A 17720-nucleotide genomic window follows, 5' to 3' on the forward strand; every position below is an offset into this window, starting at 1 on the left:
CAGAAATAAAGGGATCCAACATACAAAATCCACTAAAGAAATCATAGGGAGAAGAAAATATTCAAATGACAAAAAAACCCAAAAATTAGAAAGGCGCTTTTGTCACACCGCCAAACGCATCAAAGGCATCTGACAGGTCAAGAAGCTCAGAAGAACCTGACTTGATGAAGACCTTCAGCAGCTGCAGTTTCAGTGACAAGCACAAAAGCGCAAACACAGGGCCCGTGAACTGAAGACAATGATGAGATGATTCACAGTTCAGCCCTGCGTGTGTGTCCTCACCAGTTACTGCAGAAGGCGTTCATCTGTACTACAGAGCAGTGTGCATGACCGTTGGATGCTTCACTGGGTTCCTACAGTGACTGACTAACGAATGGAAAGTAAGTGGTTACCCAGTACTGAGGACTAGCACAACTGACCCTACAATGTGAAGGCAAATGAAAAAGCAGAGAGTGGAAGAGAAATATAACCAAAGCATGCAAATAGTCCATCTGCAGAGGAAAAAAAAAAGTAGGTTGAAAATGAATGAAAATCATTAACACCAACTGACTGGAATCTAGGATAGTGGGCTGGTAGGTGACTGTGGGGGAAAGAAGAAAAAAAATCCAGCGTTGGACAGAGAAAAGGCATTCAGAAACAGCAAGATCAAAGAGGGCCAGCCTGGACACAAATTAAGACATGTCTGACAGTGTAGAGAACTCACTGCACCCTGCCTTCAGACACAAGAAAAGCACAGGAGGGAGGTCTCACCTGCAGGATTCCTCCCCAGCACTGGCTCAACAGGCCACAGTTGCCAGCTGCTTGTCACCACCCCCCACTTGAAGGCTACTGAGGCCTCCACCTACCTCACCCACTTACACATCTCACTCCCTTCCTTCAGTGATATGTGGGTTAGGTTAACTTAAACACCTGACCTGACAGGTTCTTTCCACTCTAATAATAACCAGCTGACGCAAACTGAGGGCAGTCACCTCTCCAGCTGACTTTCCCTCGGTTGGAAGAATGCAGTGAGCAGGTCTTAAACATACTAAGGGGCCCACAACAGAAAACCTGCTGACAAAATGTAACTTACAAACGCAGAAACTAAACAAACCTTGGGAAATTCTGCCTCCCTGAGAAGGGAAAAGCACCTCCTCTATGGCATTTCTACACAAAGCAGAATTTCTACCAAGTTCAACAGAAGCCACCTCAAGCTCACGCCTTTCTCCAGAGGCCGTGGCTCTCAAATTTGCTGAACCCTGTTCAAAGTTTTAGTACATGGTCTCTGGCAGCCACATTGTAGATAAATTAGGTGGGATCACTAGCCCCTCCAGTTCAGTGTGACTTTTCTATACACAGGCTTTAGATGTAGCTGGCATTATAAAGGACAGGGTTTTTTCAGCTTCTAATTTTCTCTTGAGAAAAGAACAAAAAGTTTGGGCCTCCTAGTTTCTAGATGCCAGCATTAGAAACAATGTTTACCTGTCCAGAAGCTGTGAACAAGAAGTGAGATGTCCACATTAACTAAATAAAATGGCTTAAATTCATGCACATACTAAATAAATTATGAAAAAATAAAAGGCCTTTAAACATTGTAAGTAAAAAAGTCTCTTTGGTTTCAGTTTTTAGCTGGCCTATCCTTTAAACCTCTTTTCTGCTTCTACCTCTCTTTTTTCCTTGCTTTTTTTCCATTGTTTCTAAACAGCTCAATTCCAGGGATAGAGAGCTATGTGTTTCCCAAATTATTTGCTCTTTGTTTAGTTTTGTATTTTCTAATGGTCCCTGCAGGCTAAGGTTTACACATGAATTGTCTCTCTGTTCCTAACCAAGTATATATTCTTTTAAACACATCTTAATTACTTTGAAGACCTAGTAAAAAAAATCACAAAGAAACATCCCCAAGCCCAGTGAAAAATAATGGCATTCAAGGATGCAAACCAGCTTACAAAGTAAGTCTTTTTAGGTAGTGTCCTGAGAATTTATGGAAACATTTGGTTTTGGACACGTGGTGAGTCTAAGATCTTGATTTTCACAGCAGAGTGTGAGAGAAGTAATCTGTTATCTTCTGCAAAAAGCATGTAGGCCCTTTATTTTTTAATGCTTTAATCTAAAGAGTTTTTCTTTGCTTCTGACAGTGAAGGAGACTGTAACAGTGACAGAGAACACTTTTTAATTTCACATAAAGTTCACTGCCCACTAGGTGTATTTTGGACACCTTTAAAATGAAGAGATGTGCTCCTCCACAGGAAGAGAAATGACCAAAACCGATTGGTTGCTTTTTGATCACCAAATTCTAAACCACAAAAAGTGTAAGGATTAATTCATTCTAGCTGCAACCACAAATACCAATGCTTTCCCAGTTGTGCAGTGCTCTGAATTCCACCTAGTACACTGTTCTTTACCACTGGTCTCCCTATCATCACCACCAGTAAATGCTTTTGCTCACAGCAACAGCAAAACCCCATCCTGAGCTCAGGACTGGCCACACAACATGATTCTTGGGGGCTCCCCTATAACGGCACAGGGAACCAGCAGCGGCACCCCAGGACAGCCTGTGCCTCCTTCACTCTACACACTAAATTTTGAGACTCAAAGGCATCCTGCATGGCAGCACCCTGGAAATAAAGAGAAGACTAGAGGGTGAGATAGGGGAAACTCCTTTCCCAGCAGAGGTTTCTTGCTGGGAAAGATGCCCAGTCCCAACAAGTGCCTGCAGCACTCGGTCTGACTAAGGCAAGCATTCCTGGCACGGGCCATTTTTTATTTCTTTACCTACTTTAAATCAAGAGCCAAGGGAGGGTTCCATGCCGAGCGGGACCGAAGGGGGAAATAACCTGCTGTTCCCAAAATAAGACCCGAGGCCTCCAGGCCGAGCAATAGCCAAGGCAGAAGCATGAAGCTCCGCTCCAGTAGCGGCGAGGCCGCCTCGCCTTTGCTCCGGGCACCCAGCGGCCCCGCGGGGACCGGGCCGCACCGCGCCTCCCGCCCGCCCCCGCCAGGCCCGGGCCCGCTCCTCGGCCCGAAGCCCCGGCCCGCCTGGCCCTTCCCCTTCGCCACCGCAAGCCCCAGGGCCCCGCAGCAGCCCTGGCCGCCCGCACAGGCCCTGCTCTCCCCCCGCCGCGGTCCCGGCCAGCCGCCAGGGGCAGCCCCCGAGCGCCGCAGGCCCCGGGCTGTCGGTGGGAAGCGGAGGACCGCGGGCGGGCACTGACCTGGCCCCACAGCTCCCCTTCCCGTCGCCGGTCGGGCAGTGGCGGGCGGTGCCGCGGGGAAAGCGGCCCCGCCGGGAACCGCCGCCGCGCCGGGCCGGGCCGAGCCGAGGGCGCCCGGCTGCAGGTCGGTGAAGGGCCGGGCCCAGGCCTCTGCCGCGGGAAGCAGCGGATGCCGGGAAAGCCCCGGGGCAAAGCACAGTAAGAATATCGAGCCCCTGCGAGTCCGAGGCTGACTTGGGGCCGGCAGCTTGAACAACGGTAGTGAAGCGGTGTCCTTTCCACCATGCCACACCCTCTTACAGGTGACCCCGGGCACTGAAAACTCAGTCTAAGTTTAAGCAGTGTTGCTGCAGAAGATGCTGTTTAGCTCCAAGGTTGCTACGTCCCACATAAGCAGGTCATTATTATTTTTGTTTCCTGCTCCAATAGCCTGCACTGCTAGAAAGCCCCTCACCTGCACCCATACTCTGGCAGCTGGGCCGAAGTGTCAAGCCAGCTGCAGGCTACCCCGGCATCAGAAGTAATCCTCAAACTGTGATTTTGTGTACATTTACAGCTGGCATAAACTGGCACTGTTACAGCCCTGCTCACTCTGCCCTTCCCCTGGCAGTTGTTTTCCCCCATTGCAAAAACGGGCTGCCATGCCAGGAGCCAGATCAAGGGAAATAAATGCTTGTTTCAAGGCAGATTACTTTGTGTATTCAAAGCAATATGCAAATACAAGCCAGTCCTTATTACTAGTTTCTTGTTAATACACATACATAAGATGACTCAGTTTTAAGTATCTGTAGCATGGCTGAAAGATTTATCTGGAAATACATCTTCTCCACCTTTATTAAAGCTGTTTTTCAACCCAACTGTCAATACAGATGTCCTGAAGTTGGTCTAGTTGATTAAATATTGTGATTGAACATGCAGAGGATTTCAATTAATCATACATTTGGAAAAACAAAATCTTTGCACTCTGAACAGATATTTTTGATTTTATGTGTCTAAAAGAATCCTCTGAGAATACAAAATAATCTAGTTCCAGGTGACAACATCTTTATACAACAGAAGGGTTCATTCCCTTATTACAACACTCCCAGTATAAACAGCAATATTGCAAACCGGCAGGCTTGTCTTGGGTTCACAGAGGAGAGATTTTACTAGTAGGATTCTGTCCTGGAAAACCTGTTTTTGGAAAACCTCAGCACCAAGTTGGAAATCTGTGTAACTGAAGCAGCTCTCATCAGGTCGTGCTCCAAGGCCTTGTCCCCTTCTGAGCAGAGCAATGCTCAGACACATCCCAGCTACCTCCAAAATACAGGAGAGTGATGCTCGTTTTCTAGGTAACATATTGCCACCTAGCAGCACTTAGTGAAAGTAGCACAAACGTGACGCTCAGTTCTATAAACAACAGTTTGCCTCACTTCTGTTTTTATTGTGCTGTATTATACACCTCTCCAGGGAGGCAGGCATAGCCCAAAACCTGACAGTGTTCAAGAAGAGACTGGACAACACCCTCAGACACATGGTGTGAACTGTGGGGTTGTCGTATGCAGGGATGGGAGTTGAACTCAATGATCCTTGTGAGTCTCTTCCAACTCAGGACATTGTATGATTCTATGATTCTACTATATGATGAATAGCATAGGATATACTAAGAGTGCAGAATGAGGACTGTAGGAAATCGAACAGGTGATGGGATCTTCTTTGAAAAGAGACATTACAGACCCCTTACAGATTGTAACTTCCAGCAGGATGGTGACACTGGTCCCTACATGTTCGACTGTACAATGAGAAGGAAAAAAAAAAAAGAAAAGAAAAGTTTCTCATTCATACAAACAATCTCACTGATTTCAATCACACTTTCTCCTTGCATTGCTAAAGCAGTACCACCCTAGGAGAGCCAGGTCACCACCTGAATTATTTAGCATGTTCCCATTCCTCATCACTGACCCAGAAGCTGGCGATGGTGTACTGGCTAAAAGAGCAATGCCTCACTCTGGGATCCAAGACTGCCAGACTGAAATATTGAATTCCAATAGATGCAGAGCTCCCTAGTGCTATTTTTATAAACTCCTTTCAGAGCCATGGAACAAACCGATGACAAATCTGGGCTTAGATCTCAGGAATTATTGGATAATAAATTACATATGACCCCACATAGAGGGTCCATTGACTGTAATTTTTTGGAGGCAAATATAATCAGCTCTGTGTGGAAGTGTAATGAGCTAAAGGATGGCCTAATGCATATTCCAAATATTAGATCCACAAATATAATGTCAATACCTGCATTCTTTTTCTAGATTTCTGAAATCTTTCTAAATTTTAGATTTCTGGATCCAAAATCGTGGCACACAGCTTTTCCTCACTGCCTAGCCATGGAGGTTTCCAAATCCCATTGGTGCCTGGCAGCTGTGATTCACGGGAAGAGGCAATTTATATCAGGCTATCTAACAAGGCTGCTACCCCAGCTGTCTCTCCTGGCCCCACTGCAGATGTCTGAAATAGCCATGAACTGCTGCAGCTTTCTAAACACAGCCCTGCATGCCAAGTTAAGTGCTGTTTGATTTCATCAGGCAGAGGCTGGCTGGGGACAAGGTAGTCACCATGCAACCTTATCAGGCACCTGTATGTCAGCCTGTCTACCTCATGAGTTAAAGCCACCAGCATGCGAGACTGAGGTTATTTCCCACACAAGACTGGGTCATTGGTTACATCCGCAAAGGGCTCAGATCTTCCCAGGTAGGTCCATACCTGTCCTACCATGACATATTGATTATACATTCTCTGCCCACATTGTTTAAGGGGCCCATCCTGTGTGCTCTGTGAGAACCAGCAGAGCTGACCCCAGTGTCCAGCTAGACATGGCTGGAAGAAGAGGCCAAGAAACATCCACCTCTGGTGGTGGGAAGGCATGGGAAGTGGCACCCAGCTGGGCTGAACACCCTCTTCAGCCCAGGCAAACCACCTCATTTTTCTGGGGAACGTGCCATGATCAGCAGGCTGGGCTGTATTGTGTTGTGGGGCAGTTGGGGAAAGAAGCCCAGGCCTCCGTGATGAAAGCTGTTTCACTTGATGTAGCATAATGAAATATTCATCAGGCCAGAGAGCAGGAGTGAGGTTCAGTATGGCCACAGCTTGGTGTTTGCTCACTCTCTCAGTGACCCAGCAAATATTGATGCATTTAAACATTAATAGCTACTTAAGTTATTGCATGCGATATGGAACAATTTGAACTGGTAGGGTAAAGCATGTTCTTGTTCAGCAAAGTCCTCTGTCTTGTTACAGCTCACCAGTGGAAGAGTGGGCTCAGTCCACTTGCTGCCAAAAGGGTCAGCAGGCCCCTAACACATTGTCCCACCTTTCACTTTACCACAGTGCTATTTAATTAGACATCAATTTTCTATCAGGAAATTAATACAGTACAAAAATATGCTGGTGTGTGGTTTACCTTCCTACACAAGATAAGATCTTATTTCACAAGATTGATCAATTTACAGTACAGCTTAAAAGAACAGCCCAGCTCTGCTTAGGGTTGGTGGTCCCACACTCCTTCTTTCTCCTTCCTTAGAACAAGTACCAAGGGTGACTGCACAGAAAGCCAGTTGAGCTCACTGAACTAGCAGAAAACTGCTTTAAGCACATTTCATTCCAGGGCTAAGAAACTGAATGAGCCTGGCTTGCTACCAGGTGAGACACAGGGACACAAAACAAGGGAAAGAAGATGGAGGAAAGCATAATAAGAAGGCCACCTTTTTTTTTCTTGCCTTTTTTTTTTTTTTTTAAAAGTGCTGCTTTAGCAACACTTAGCTATCAAATGGGCTCAGTTGTATTATTATTCCTGACTTTCCCCTTGGCAAAATTTGAGGAGAGGATGTGGGTTAGAAATACGTGGCCTAGGACAAAGCTAAGAGATGTGTGAGCAGGTGCCCTCCTTTTGAGGGGGCAGCCAGTCGCTGGGTCAGGCTAATTATACTGGGAAACTCCACTGTAAATCCCTTTGAAGATCCATCTTTCCTCCCTCTTCCTCAGTTCTCTCTTGCCACATTCTGTAAAAGTTTCTCTCTGTTCTGTAAAAGTTTCAGGAAAAAAAATGGCATAGTGCCTTTTTCTCCAAGAGCATTTGAATTACACAGAAGTAGGCCAGGTGATAATTGCACAGCACATTGTAGTGCTGCTTAAATGTCAGCTGTTAATTAAAAGATGCTCCTGAAAATGGGCCATTAATTAGGGCAAATGCAACCATTTTGTATAGGTTCTGACTAGCCAGTGAGTAAAAGCATGATTCCAACATTGGTATTGGAATTGTTTATTTTTATTTGTCTGAGATGTGTTTACTATTTAAAGAAAAACAACTGGACAAAATATAACTCCCTGAGCTTATTGTACTTTCTTTTGAAGAGAGTTTAAAACAGATATTCTGGCACAGGAATATTCACATGCACACAGATTGCAGTAGGGAACATTGCAGTATTAGGTCCAGATGTCTCTAGGAGTTGTATAACCTTGGTAGGAATGCTTAAATGCTTTAGATGTTAAAAATACAGATCTGACCTGAGAAAACTGCCTGTTGTCGTGCTCCACTTGTGTCTTTCTGTTCTTAAGAAAATGGCACTATCTGCATGAATAATGTTACACTGACACCAAAATGTTTGCCGCATCAGGGCCAGAAAAGTAAGGCCTGTGCTTCCTTTGAAACTTTTCTAAACCACCATGAATTTTTAGGGAGAATCATGATATTGATAAAGGATCTAAGTGTTCCAGACTAAAGATATATATCTGTCCAGGCCTTGCAGCTTAACCATCTTGCTTTTTGTTTCTTTGGACTGGGTTCAGCAAAGCAATTAAGCCCCTAAATAGTCCCACTGATTTCAGTGACACATAAGCACTTTGCTGAACCAGGTCTGCTCTGCCTGCCAAACCACATTCCCTCTTGCCTCATAGTGCATTAAAGATTCTGGGAGAGCAGTTCCAGTTGCTATTAGTTGCTGTAACATGAAATCATAGTAGATGTTGGCACTTTTGTGCCTAGATACCTGTGCAGAACATCCATCTATGAGAAACTATGCAGAGATCTGCTTGAAGATTTCAGACTTTCACTACTGCGGCAGTTCCACAAAGCACCGTTACGTACGCTGCCACCAACACCAATAACTGCATTTATGGCCAGATCTTTATCTATGGAGCAGCCAAATCTCCACAGCTAAAGCAAAGACAACCCCTCGATTCCGGTCTGAGCTCTTAAAATGTGGCCATGGAGGAGAAGCCCCCGTTCCTGCCATGCTGGAGAGGCACCCGTCGTGAGGGATACAGTGTTTCTGGGTGAAAGGGAAAATGCTCTGATATGATGTGAAGATTGTTGATAAACAGGCAGAACTCAAATATTTTTAGGTACCTTTTTTAAGGTAGCATTAATCCCTGCTTTCACCTGCCTTTTCATCAATTTCTTCTTTTCTGGTCATTGTTGGTTTTTGCTCATACTATTTTTTCTGGTTGACATGTTACAGAGAGAGTAAATTGTGAGAACTAAATGGCAGCAGGAGCTGCAGAGCATTTATCTTTAAAAGCAGAGCTGCTGTTATTTGTCTGAAGTGGACATTATGTAAGTGTAGGCCTTCCACAGCTGAATTATTTCAAAAGGTGGATAATGAGGTTCTCGGCTGGGTCGAGGCAGAGCAGCCTGCTCAAACCTATGACCTTGATTTCACCAGGGCTACTTGGACTTGACATGGGAAAGCTGATCAGCTTAGAGCTTATATTGTAATACACCACATTAAATAGAAACACAAAGCATGTAAATATACTATAATAGCAAAAGAGGTAATTAATAAAAATAAACGTCTGACTATCATCAGAAATTTCATTATATTAAATGCTTTAATGGTATTAAAGAACTGTCAACGGCTGCGATCCTGTCTCTGAAACAGTTAATTTAAGAATAAATTAATTTATACCTACATGTTAGTATTCTTTAATATTGTAAAACACTGGGTTTGTTTTTTGTTTGTTTGTTTTTCACATAAAAATATCTTGAATATTTACTGTTTCTTAAAGCCTTTATAGATTAACTAGGCCTGTCACTTTTCCTCCATTTAAAGCATAATCCTGTTTAGGTCTAATGTTCTAACACATCACTCTTTTTACAGTGTCAAAATTTACCACTTTTGTGGTTTAATTCAAAGCTAAAACCACATGCAGAAAGATTTGGAAGCAAACTAGACCTCTCAAGATTACTGTTATGTTACTGATGCTTCCTGTGCTGACCCATTTCCCCTGTCAACAGATGACAACTGGATAAACAACATACAAAATCTCAAATAACTGTTTGGTTTTTACTAAATAATTTAAGCCTAATGTAACACTTGAATATGAATATCTGTGAATTACCTCATAATTCTTCCCATGTTTTCACTAGCAGCGCAGTCAAACCTTATTTTGCTTAAGTTAATCTAGATAGGTACGTGTTGCCAGCTGGCCTGAAGTAGCAGGAGTGCAAAATCCCTGGACTATCAAAAGCAACCAGGGGACGGCAGGCTGGAGTCAGCCTGAGCACAAATTTATGTGATCTGTGTCCCTGAGAAAGGGCTGCTCCTGCTTGCATTGGTTGTACATTATCTGGTTGTACATTCAGACAGCTTTATTTCAGGATGCTGCTGCAGAGTACATCTGCAAATATGACCCACCTCCCCTGACAAGAAATATCATAAAGAAATAAAAAGAACACTTTGTTGATTTTATTATCTCTCTTCATCGCCTTTCAGGTACATGTGAATACAACAGGTTTTAAAATATTAACAAAAAGCCTGACTCTTCACAGAATGTCTTTCTGTCTTTCCAGTGCTTAAACAACATGTACTTCCTAGTAATATACCAAGAAAACAATTTTACAAGTTTGTAATTGTTGAATCAAGTGAATAAATCACAGTAAGTTATTTAATGGAGACATATTTATTTTTCTGTTCCTATAAAGTTGGTGATGAGGTATCATGTAATCATTTCCAAAGGATTTGTGCTGGTTTTCCCTCCACACAATGCTGGGCACAGACCTTGCTGCCATTCCAAAGGAAGGCAGGGAAGCCATGTGAACTGGCAGGAGGGGATGTTCTGTCCATGAGGTTGAGCTGACATCTCTGCCGAGACCAAGCAAACATTCCCCACCAATGAAGACAACGGACAGTGGCAAGGGGAACCTCCTGCCTTCCCATTTACCTTCCCTTCCCCTTCTGTTGAATGATGGCTAGGCAGACATCCTTTAGAGAGTGTTTTGTAACACTACGTGTTGGTATTTTATTCATTAAATGTGATCAAACATTTGTGGCCATATATATCTTAGCAGCTTGAGACAGGCAGTCTGTCATGTGCCAGGTCACACAGCAAGGGCAGAGACCCCCATAAGTAGCATCAGCACTCCCATATATTTATTCTACTTCCACAGTGCTTGAGTCTCTTCCTCTATTGCTCTCTGGTGTATCACACCCATTTGTCAAACAGCTACAACACCACATCCTTACCAACTAGAAGAGAGGACAAAATACTGCCTGAAATGCATGTGATACAGGTCTTTGAGAGAAAGGTGGAAAAAGTGTTCTGCCAAAAATGCAGTGGTAGCTCCCTGATCCCATCTCTTGTTGGACTCTGGTGCAGCTGACATGTGGGTCAGCTGTGGTGTTTGGCTCCTGCTGCAGCCCAGACTCTTTCAGAACCAGGAGCTGAGCCACTGCTTCTCACAAAGGTTTCTCAGAAGACATAAAGGATTTTTCCATGCTATAGTTAAAAATCTGTCTTGCTACAACTTGTAAAGGCTTTGTCAATACGAATTATTAGTGCAAATGAGCTCTTCAATACTAGAAGGTGGAAGGAGTCCTTATTGGCCTAGGAACATTTATTTCAAGAGACATCTTTCAGGATTCTTTTTTGTCAAACATGACAAATAAAAAGCAGAAAACACTAGAAGTGATTCTCCAAAATTTTCTCTATATTAGCTACCATGTGAGCTCATTTCTCTTCCTACCACATAACAACCTGGGACTTTTCGGGTCCCTTATATACTACCATGCTTCTACTCTGCCACATGGCTTCTGAGGTGGAATCAATACTGTTTCAAACAACATTGAAATTTCATCTTAATTTACCAAATCATAATGTATATTTAAGGCTTTAGAGTAAGAGAAGACAACACACCACAGCAACACCAGCATTCATTATCCCCTGCACTCCAAGCCCAAGAGACTCAGTATTGGAACTGACCTGTGAGTGAGAAAAATAAGAAGTGCTTTCCTATGGATTTGTGCCTACCTGGTCGCTCTTCTAACTCCTTTGTAACAACCCAGTGTTCCCCACAGGGTACCCCAAGGCAAAGGCAGCACACCTTAGCATGTGTGCTGCCTGGCTGCCAGTGCAGTGGAACACCACTGACAGGAAGAGGGTGTTCAAGCACCATCATCCCCATTTTACAGGTAAGGATTTTCACTGGGAGAGGTTTGTTTTGGGCTGACATCCTTGCTGGCAGCCTCTGCAGCTGCTGTCATGCAGTCTGGTAGAGGGACAAACGCTCACAGCCTTTGGGGCTTCCTGCCTGCACTGTCTGGCACTGTGAGAGCAGGTCAGCAGCAAGGATGGACCAGGCAACCTGTGAAGAAGGAGAAGCCAGATCACCTGGAGCAGAATTTTACTTTATATGGTTTTGCCCCACTTCCATCCCTTCCTTTCTTGGTAACTGATTTAATAATAGCATTAGTTTTTCTCCTGGCTCCTGTAGTAAAGGAGGTTTGTCTATATTTGCTTCCACTTTGAAGCATAAAGATGTTTTCGTAAGGCCCCACCTGGCCAGATGGCTGCTGCTAGTCTTAGTGCTTTAGCATGTGAACACAAATTGTCAGATAACCTGATTACATCACCCTCTGAGCATACATGGATTTGAATACATTACTAGTTTACAGCATAATAACTTCAGAGTTAATCATGATGCAGCAAGAGAAGCAAGACCAGAGAATGGGGCCCATTAACATCTTTCAGTAAGCATTGGATTGAACTACAGACCTGTGGTCTTGAGGTGCTGGCCTGAAGTGACCACTAAGTAAGGCTGAGGCACTCAGGACATTGCATTAGTAGAGTTTCCCCACATTTGGTAGCAGTGCTGCTACGGTTTTTGTAGCACCCTACCTTCCTCTAGGAGCTCATTCTTAACCTAAGCCTCTTCCCTCATGTTGACACAAGGGTTTGTATTTCCAGATTATCAACTGAATCGATCTTTTGGTTTGTCTGAAAAGTAGCACGGCCAAGGAAATGCAAGCTGACTTTCAGAGAAGTTCTCTGATCTAGTTCATGGTGTGACTATACAAGCAACTCTGCCAGGCACAATAAAGGAGGGAAGTGCAGCGTAGGAACAAGATGCCAAGGTGAGAAGGAACAAGCAGGTACTTCAGCAGGCATTGCTCAAAGGTCGATGCAGCCATAACACAGGCTGCTTTAGAAGAAACTAGTAATTCTGATCACCCCTGCACCAAGTATTATCTCCTGTTACAATGAAGTATAGACACTAGCCCTCATTGGCAGGTTTCCTGTCCTTTTAAAAATAAAATAAGTTTCAACAGAAAAGTAATATGTCTATTACAATAACACAACACAGCCAAGACATATATCTGACCTGTCATAACAGCTTTTTCGACAGAATAAATATTAAATTTCCTTCTTTCTCCATTCCCCAGTATGTTAATGTCTTTTTGACATTTGGTCTGTATTGCCCTGTTCTCTGAGCTCCCTTTCCGGATCAAGTCAGTCTGATACGTGGAGCCTCATGTACTTTGCAGCAGTTCACATCAGGGAAACCTCTGCTTTTTCCTATGCAAGGCAATCAAATACCACCAGATACTAGCACCATTTCTGGTAAATATAGCTTTCCTCTGACACCAGACTTAGACACATAAGGCCTGTGCTAAATCATAGGACTGCACATGTATCTGTCACCTGCAAGCAGAATGAGCTCAGAGAATAAATTTATTGTTGTAACAGTATTGTCTGCCCAAGACGTTCAGGGCTCCCTGGCACACTTTCTCAGGTTTTATAGCTCATGTGATATGGGTAGTTTAAGGACTTTAGCTGCTTTTTCTGGCTCTCCCAGAAACACAATGGCAATGTGGGAGCCTACAGCCCTGGAGTAGTGCAGTTTTCATCCCCTCGTAATAACATTTATTTCTTTCCAAGGGGGCTGCTTCTCTGTTCTTCCCTTATAAAGTCAAGGCAGGAAGGAACAAGGAGCAAGGTATTAATAACAATGGCAAGTTTATACAGTGAAGGCAGAAGGGAAATGTAGGACAGTAACAAAAAAGAGGAGGAGGGAAAGAAGATGGGTAAGGCGTTGTGCACATACAGCTTACTTGACCTCACCAAGACAGGAGACAATCAAATCTATTTGCAAAAATGGTGTTGGCTGGTCAGCACTTTTGACATGAAGCAGAAGGATCCCTTGCCATGGCAATGCGTTTTGAGCTTCGCAGCTGCAGGACTTGAGCTGATAGGTAAACACTGTCTGTGTTGTTTAGCAACACCCAGGTGTCATCCTGTCTGGGATGGCTGTATGACAGAGGTCATAATCTGTTTACTGAGGCTTAGGAGAGAAAACCAAGATGAATTTCTCTAGCATGTAACACTTTATGGTGACCCAGCTGGGGAAGAAAGCAGGAAGCAATCTGTGTTACAGATAGCTAGCTATATAGATAGAGGTGTGTGCATACACAAATGATATTGGCCCAGTTTGACCTCACCATGCTCTTTGAAATATTGGCATATTTTTATAATCTCGAGGTATCTACTCTGCATAGCCTTGTCTCAGCACAAAACAAGAATGACACTTTTAGCAGCAGGACCACCCTAGTCTGAGACCTCCCTTTTGAGTTAAGGGTGGATGCTGAGGGCAGACACAGAATTACTGTCCTTCCGCCTCAGGTTCTGGTGCTGCACTGAGTTTCTAGAGGAAAACGTAATGAGGGGCTCCATTTAGTCCTAGGGAAAATCATAGAAACAGTGGGATTCATAGCAGCATGCAGCATGTGTCTCAGTCTCAGACACAGCCTATGTTTGCTCCAGCACAGAGGTGGAATCGCCCCTTCCTTTCCCAGCAAGAGTCACTGCAGCCATGGCAGATGGGGAGAGCTGCCAGTGCAGCTGCCCTCAGGTCCCTGAGGTCAGAAGCAGAGGCGGGAAGCTCTGCTGCTCCTGCTGCTATCGGGACAACCTGGGATCTGGGTCTGGCATAATCACAGGGTTTGCTTTAAAACAAATAGTGGAGGAGCTGCTGGTTGTCTCAGCTTTTCTTCCAAATTAAACGATGTTATTTATAATTAATAGCAGTTATATGCACTCCTGAAGTAACTGAGCGATACTTTAACAAAACTAAATGGAAATACATTTTTCCTACAATAATAAGACAATTTATATTCCCTGTAGGGTCAGACAAATAGGGAAAACTAATGTTTGGAGCAAGACAAAGGAATATAGGATATCGTAGCAGGCACTTTGATTATGTTATTGATACAACCCCAGGGAAGGCAACACAGTAATCAATGTGCAGTTTAGTTTGGCCTGGTATTCACAAGACAGGCTCCACTTCAAGACAGAAATAAAGCTTACCTCAGAGTGGAGACTTCAGGAGTTGCAGCTTCTTAATAGGAAAGCACTTCAGCTCCTCATTTACTGCCATCTTCACCAGGCTGTGAGGAATGGCCATGCTTTCTGCCATGGAGATGCCAGAGTAATTGCAGTGAGAGGCAAACCCTCAGGTGCTGGTGAGGATGAGGAGGTGATGCCGGCAGCCTACGCATGCAGCACTCATCTGCACCAGGGGAGGCTCACAGGAGCCACATCGAGGTTTGTGCATCACCTACAACTTGGCTCAATTTTTGTATCCTCCTGTCCACACCAGGAGGAGGCACCAGCTCCTACACCAGCCTTTGTGGTAGCAGAGAAAAGGTTATAATGTGAACCAATGTGAACCAGTTAATACCGACTAAGAAACCTTTCATATTTTCAAGTGAGAAAATAGACACCCATTTTTTAAGTGCAGGGGCAGGGTGGGGAATCGACCATGGGAACAAATGCCAAAGGAACTAGTGAGGGTTTTAGCTCTTGGTGTGCATTTGACTCAAGTGTCTTCAATGAAATTCCCAAAAAACTATGCTTAATGTAGGAATAAATGGGTGAAATCCAATGCTCTGTTTTGTTCAAGCGGTCAGATGAGATGGTTCCCAGTCTATCCTGGCCTCAGAGTTTCTAAATCAGTGTCCATCACTGAGCACCATCTTGAGTACGCTGTGTTACAGAAGGCCAAATGCTCCCTGGAGGAAAAAACCCAAGCATTTAAATATATCAGTGTAGACAGGGAATGTATGTTGATATAACCTGAACTTCAGTCAGTCATGCCCCAAACTATAAAAGGTGACAGTCTTACAAAGCTGACCTACAGCTGTGGCAGCCAGAGCAGGAACTGCCAGCTGTTTCTCTGTAATCCAATAATCCAGTATCACACCCCACAGCTGGCCTGCCTGCACTCTTGCCCTCACAGGCAGTCAGGAGAACTTACATCACCGTAATTATTAAATGGCCCAGACACACTCATTAGACAGAAGCAGATATGTGCCCATGTCGCTGTGCTATAGTCCAACACATGCTCTAGGAAACATGTTTTCAGTTGTCTTGCAGGAGACTGTTTCCTGGTCCTGTTGTGGGAAGGAACCACCAGCCTGCTGGCAGTGAGCTGCTTTTCCAAGGTGTTATATGAAAAAGGTGACTAGCCCTGATTGACGGCACAGGGGAACTGGTGCTGTATAACCTTGCCGAAGCTGGCTTTTATTAGTCATTTGCAAAATGACCATGGTTTGATGAGCTTGTTCTACCACCCTAGGCTGAACTACCTCAGCCCAATCTTGGCTTTTTCCTTAGTGATCCAGCTCTTTGTGATGCCTAATTGTTTTGATCAGAAAAGGTGACTAAAGAGCCAATTTTATAACATTTTGTGCAGGACACATATATCTGTCATTTGTAGCTGAGTTTTTCCAAGCTGCCATGTTAGAACTAGATCCCAGTTCCTCTGTGTCTACAGCTGTTATTCAGTTAATGACCTGAGACTTCCACTAATGCACAGCAGCCACAAAGCACATTTCAGCTTATAGCCAGTGTGTACCTGTGGTGCCACAAAACAGCTGCAGCCGAACAATGGATCTGACCACTTTGGTAATCAAATGTTTGGGAACCTGTGTGGGAACAAATAGGAGAACTGAGGAAAAAATATCCTGCAGTGGCAAATACTGATGATATTTTGAAATTGCTCATCATGCAGTTCAGTTATTGATCTGCATATCTATGGCAGGGAATACTCTGTTCTCTTCCATAGACTTACCAGGGACATTAAATAAGAGGTTACTACTATTTCAAAACTCAGAATGAAACATAGAATGATAGTTTGCAGCAGCAGAGTGAATTTACAGAGTCTCTGGGCCAGGCTGTTGAAACTGACTGGAAAGTGCACTTGGGTTTTTATTTTTCACGTCAAAAGCAGCCCTAGGCTCTGATTTTCCAAGCTGGAAAAATTGTATTGGAAGTGCGTGCCCCTTATTTGCCTGCAGTACAGAGTAAAGAAGTTAAATGTGCAGATGCTATTCAGTGAAGCACAGCTCTGCATTAGTTGAAGGTGGTGCAAAAACTTGAAGGTGAGGAGTGCTTTTCTGCTGTTAAATTACTGATGTGCCTCATTTATAACGCTGACAACTTCACACTGATACAAGAAGGTCTCCAACAGAGGCTGAATGCTGATTGCAGGCAGGCCTTGAAGATGGGGCTGAAGTAAGGACCAGAGATTCAAACGGGAATTTCTGTGATGTGACTTGAAAGTGTTCCCTCCCCTTTCCAGGAGGTCTAGTTTCCTATTCGTCACAAGCTCAGGCATGTATTGATGCAGGTATCAGGTATTATAAAATAAAGATAAATGTAGAGAAGCAGAGTTATTTGCTATGCAGATTTATTACACCAGGTCACTAGAGGAAGAGCAGTGGCAAGCAAAGTCCTTCTCTAGGTTATATTTTGATAACTTCATCAAATTAATAACATGGTATTACACCCTGAAATTCACTTGCAGTTCCTCTGAAACTTCCTCTGTAGTCTGCAATGGTACATGAAAAATGCATCCCCTGTCACTACTGCTCCGAGACAGAAGAATGAGTGATCTCCTATGAGGAACCATAACTTCACTGCATTGACAGCATATCAAATGCCTGGAATCCTTTCTGACCTCCAGAGCATCTATTTAAATGAATGGTGGGGGACCAGGGTAAAGAAGAACAGGATGCTAATCAGATACTGCTAAGAAGCGTCTCTTTGCTGCAGAGACACACTACCTTTGCTGACTCCTGTGGTCGCTGGGACAGTGGGGAGTTAAATAATGTCACTGAAGGAGTGTGAGATCTCTGAAAACAGAACAGCCTCTCAGCAGAGCCCAACACTGTCCTATCAGGCCATGCACCACAGGGCAGCCAGTGTCACAGCCCTACCTTG

The 17720-nt window shown here is 44.1% G+C and overlaps 1 protein-coding gene across 1 annotated transcript in view; it reads right to left on the minus strand.

Moving 5' to 3' along the window:
• Positions 1-3311, minus strand: part of ECHDC1 (ethylmalonyl-CoA decarboxylase 1) — a gene marked incomplete at its 3' end in the record, with an annotated part of 38719 nt that extends 35408 nt beyond the window's left edge. Inside the window, exon 1 of the mRNA XM_080341420.1 lies at positions 3189-3311. The remainder of the gene's footprint in view (positions 1-3188) is intronic.
• Between the last annotated feature and the right edge of the window lie 14409 nt (positions 3312-17720).

The sequence above is a fragment of the Nesoenas mayeri genome (genome assembly GCF_963082525.1).
Source record: "Nesoenas mayeri genome assembly, chromosome: 3".
Classification (NCBI taxonomy): Eukaryota; Metazoa; Chordata; class Aves; order Columbiformes; family Columbidae; genus Nesoenas; species Nesoenas mayeri.